Source organism: Atta colombica, unplaced genomic scaffold, assembly GCF_001594045.1.
Source record: "Atta colombica isolate Treedump-2 unplaced genomic scaffold, Acol1.0 scaffold203, whole genome shotgun sequence".
Lineage (NCBI taxonomy): Eukaryota > Metazoa > Arthropoda > Insecta > Hymenoptera > Formicidae > Atta > Atta colombica.
This window is the reverse complement of record NW_017259298.1, coordinates 116,492-121,711: the sequence shown is the minus strand read 5'-3', so window position 1 is coordinate 121,711 and position 5,220 is coordinate 116,492. Positions and strand designations below refer to the sequence as shown.

At 25.7% G+C, this 5,220-nt stretch overlaps 2 protein-coding genes across 3 annotated transcripts in view; both read right to left on the bottom strand.

Moving 5' to 3' along the window:
* Positions 1-716, bottom strand: part of LOC108687275 — a 9,015-nt gene extending 8,299 nt beyond the window's left edge. For both annotated transcript variants that reach the window (XM_018192966.1, XM_018192968.1), the window contains exon 1: positions 621-716. The gene's annotated coding sequence lies outside the window, so the exon portion shown is untranslated. The remainder of the gene's footprint in view (positions 1-620) is intronic.
* A 61-nt stretch (positions 717-777) lies between these two features.
* Positions 778-5,220, bottom strand: part of LOC108687274 (U4/U6 small nuclear ribonucleoprotein Prp31) — a 12,873-nt gene continuing 8,430 nt past the window's right edge. The window contains exon 9 of the mRNA XM_018192965.1: positions 778-847. The gene's annotated coding sequence lies outside the window, so the exon portion shown is untranslated. The remainder of the gene's footprint in view (positions 848-5,220) is intronic.

Here is a 5,220-nt window from a genome sequence, read left to right as displayed (position 1 = left end):
TAAATATAATAAATATATAATAAAAACAAGTAATTATTACATTAATAAATTAGACATAATTACAAAATAATTATTTATACAGATAAATTCAAATACGTATATTAATAAATAAAAGAATAAATAAATATAAATAGACATAAAAAAATAATTTTTTTTTAACTTTAATAAATTAATTATTGAATATAGAAAAATATAACAAAATTAAATAAATTTAAATAAATATAAATGTGTGTATAAATGATATTGCATTCAAAACTATTAAGGTCCAGTTTCACAACTCATTGTCAATTCTTAACCGACATTTAACTGTTTCTCATCTTTTTCTAATTCTAAACTTAGAAAGAGACAATGAATAAATTGAATCCCCCTCGGTTATGAGTTAACCGTAAGTTGTGGAATTGAACCTAAGTTTTATTTTCATATTTTTACAGTTTCAATTTATACATATTAACACAATTGTAATTTATATAAACAAAATTTAAAGAATCCAAATTTTTTTCGAGTATCTTTATTAAAAACAAATAACAATCAACACAATACAACATGATGTATGACTAGAATCTCTTAGTTCTTCAAAATATATTTCATTGAAGTTTCACTGATTTATAAAGCTCACTTACCTGTCACTGACGAAAATACTAGGACAGTTCAATTCAATACGGATAAAATACTGCAAAAGATTAACAACAACACACGCGTGCTTTATCTTGGCCAGCCGACATGTCACTCTCTTATATAGCGTATTCCGCTGAAAGTTGCCTCCACCAGATGAAGTGGATTCGGTCCTCTTCAAGGTAGTGGGAGACTCCTCGCGTCTGCATCATCGCACTTTTTCTGCAGGATGCACCTGTTCAGAAGTCCATCAATTTATTAAAATAATATAACAAACTTTTGTGTGCTATTACTATCATTTGTTAATTAAAAGTATATTTGAGTGCACTGTCAGTGAATTTTAATAACGATAAAGAATTATTGGAAAGAAATCTAACTTGTATAAAATCAAATAAATATACATTTTATTCTTATATTCACTAACAAGATGAGTCATAGAAAATATAATTACATATATATGTATATATAATTAATGCCTTAAATTTGACTGAATATAGCAATTTCAGATCTTAATAAATATTGTTTTGAGTTTCATAAAATATAAAAACTAGACTTGAAAAAGTCAAACAATAATAAAGGCTCTGCAATTAATAATAAAATAAAATAAGCTTATTGATAGATAGCACCACACAAAACATTCTTTTATAACATTCTTTCAACATTAAAGGCTCATTTCTAACTGGGAATGTTGCAAAGTTATTACGTGATATTAAAATCTTCGTGAGATTTATAGTAGTTACTGAGATAATTAGGAGAAAGAAAAGATTTCTTGATTAATTAATTTATAGTTAATTTAAGTGAATCTCATATTCTCCTACATCATAGAGAATAAAAACTTTTGCAATCGTTCCTTATCTTTTTCGTTCAAAACGCAGAAGAAAAAACTAGGTGCACCGACGTGTGAAGCCCATGATATTGAAATTTTTGCAGCGCAATTGCGAGGAAAGCGTAATTGTAGATCGTAATTGTTAAGGAAGCAAGATGTACTCTCCAATATATCTTGCGGGGTAGTATAGTATAGAATCAAGATCGCATTTTAATTAAACGCAAGATGCATGATAGGATGGGAATGTATAATTAAGCATGAAACTCTATTAATCTGATCTGTCGATCATTCCGGAAGATCAGCCTGCGGAAAGCTGCCGCTAACAGAAAGCGAATCACGCCCTTTCCTGTGTCGTTCCTTTTTCCTTTAACTTTCCACTATTCAACCATGCAATATAGATAAACAGACAAAGGAGCTTACTGCTATGGAGCATCTTATTGTACGCTTCATCAGGATAATGATGTGCAATTATATATAGTATATATACACAGCAAAAACATAATCCGATTTAATCAAAGACGTTCAATAAATACATTTTTTAAAAGTTTCGAAAAAAAATTAAGACATTTTGGAAATGATATAATAAGTAAAAATAAAGTAACTAAATAATATATGTATGAGAAATATATTAAAAAAACTATCGAAAGTGTTAAAATATCATTAGAAAAATAAAAATAAACAAGTACATTAAAATACAAATACTTTTCCAAATTTTTTGTACTTTAGATTGTACAAGTCTAGAAACTTATATTATCTTATTATTATTTGTTTCGTTTTTTTAATTATATAGTTATTTCATAAATAATTAAAGTCTAAAATAATTGCAATAAAAGCATTTTTTACTTATTCCCGTTATTTTCTCTTTGCATTCTTTTCTATTTCTATGAAAAGGATAAAAATCGATGAAAAGTCATCTTTATTAAAAACGGTGAAATCTCGAATCAAGATACATAATCTCTCTTTTCTTTCTGTGTTTGTGAAATAATAATCGTCAATGGAAGTCATTTTGTTATTTTTAAAGTTTTTCATTCTTAAAATAAGAAAACATAAATTTCCAAAAAACAAATGACAAAATTAAGTAGAACAAAATTTCGAAAAAAATTAAAAATTATTTCTAATTAATAATCTAATTAAATAAGAAATTGAATGATTCAGTTAGAAGTTAATTTTCTATATCTTCTTTTTTGTAATTATGTGAGTTTTATAATTATTATTATATTTCATTTTTATAAATAAAAAGAGGACATCTATAATATTTTATATTTAAATTTTTCTGTTTTGTGTCGTAATATTTCGCTTACAAATGCGAGTAATTACGGTTAAATAAGTCGGGTAACTCGATCTATTACACGGGTGAGAACACCTCCGGAAGTGTACAAAGTGTGAAGATAAAATTATTAATAACTAGAGTTCTAAACTCTCTCTTGCAAAGTAACAATCGTATTTGAATGTAAAGTAAATTCCAGTGGGATCATAAATTAATAGGCAAGTCAAACATTAACAATTAATTAAGGAATGGGGACAATCAGATATCAAAATATTTGTAATATTCTTTTCATATACTTGGTGCTTAAAAACATTCTTGTTTCTCTCTTGTAAATGAATTAATAAAAACCAATTGAAACCAATGAAATAAATAGAATATTCCAGTTTCCCGTAGCATTGATATACATTGATTACATATTAAAGTCAACAACACTTATAAATTGAATGCAAATACACTATAATATATGTATAATACCATACGAATATTAGATAAAAACTGAAATATTATAAATCAGATATAAAGATGAAAGCCAACACTAGTTAGTCGTGTACGATAAATTTATTGGTAAAAACATAAAATGTACATTTTATGTTTTTACCTGATTTAGTCAGAGCCTTGACTATTCATTGAGATATTATAATTTCTGTCAGAGAATATTGTTACTAATTACATATACAATCACTAGAAATTGTAATTATGCAATAAATTTAATATATTGATTGAACGATTTATTATATAATTGCAATTAAATAATGATATCTAGTAAAGAAGAAATATCCACTGGCTCAATATTGAAATTCAATGTTGGCTATAAAACAACACAAGGTGTAAATCAATGCTGCGGAATCAATTTGTAACCAATGCTTTATGCTATTCTTGAGTCAGTACGCCGACAAGTGTAAATGTCTGTGAGATAAAATATTCGCAATATGATTATTCATAAATGTATTATATTACAGTGTATAACTATTTATAGTACTAATTTTTATTTAAATCCTCAGCCAAACATTAACCAATAAATAATAAAGTGACTAAATGAAACCGTAACTTCTTTAAGTATGTGTAATAATATGTAATAAAAAGTTTTCAATGATGAATATTCTTCATAATTGGGCCAAAGTAAACAAATAATATTTATGTTTCTAAGATGCGTCAATATAAATATGTATGACAGCACGTACTTTCATGAGAATTGAAATCGTTTTATTCATCAATCTCTTGTGAAATAAAAATGTGTGCGTAATCTAATAAATCAATATTTCCGTTCTTTTATAAAGTGTTCCCAAAATCAGTTTATAATATCATAATTTATGATCTAAAACATTAAAAGTCTAAATATTTAAAGATCATCGCAATCTTTGCTAATAATCGTATATGACGTATAATTTTTTAATACATCTTGTGTGAATCCTTCTAAAAATAGAAAAATTACTTATAAATTGATATAAATATATATTCTATTGTAAAATTTGCATATTTGAATACAATTCTAATATTTATAAAACTTTACTAATTTCATACTTATATTAACAAACTTGGAAAATATAAATATTGTTTAATTATTCTAGTATAATTCTTACTAACAATATTAGAGTGGGGGTTCTATACTTGATTATATAAAGAACCTCATAGTTTCATTCGCTTCATTAAACGTCAACGTACAGCCGAGGAAGCATAAGCAAAGGTCGAAAGTATTACTGTAACTATATACTGTGAATATAACACCGCACCAACATTTACATTTGCTGAATTGTACTTGAATATCCTTATTTGAACAACATTTGAATATCCTTATTTGTACAATAAGTCATCCTTTATTTTATTGATAAAAAATATTTATATAAAAAATGATGCGATAATCAGCGCCAATTAATTAGGAACACTATCTTTACTTATCGAAATGTATTAGTGAAATTGAAAGAATTTTTTTTAAAGAATTTCAAGAAAATTGAAATCTTTTATATCTTTATAAAGAATGATGAATTTCTTATATAACAATAGTTTTATTGTGGATAAACGTCATCTTCATTAATTCCAATTCTTACTTCTTAATTCCAATTATTTTTAACTAATAGTCAATTAATTGATTGAGATCCTGTTAATTAAGTTCTACTTAATTAAAACTATGAGAAAAATAAGATTTGGAATATACTTTTATTTCTCTGAAATTTAAATTATAAAAGACATTTTTCTTGTAATTTATTAAAAGATTTATATTGATACCTTGACATTTCTTTCTATGAAAACACTGTATTTTCCAAATTTAAGATCTATTTAATTTTAGAATTATTTACATTCGTAAATAAAGTAACCAGATTTTCGCGTTTATTATATAAAATGATTGATCTTTTTTTCTTGTTTATTGCCACGTAAAACTTGTCACTTAAAATTGACACACCTTCGTTCAAGCGTTACGTCTCGATTAAAATTTCATACATCGGTTGGGCGACGTAACTTTCTCATCGCCCCGCCCGACAGGTTTTACTTCCGCATTTGTAAAATGCTGTAATATAAA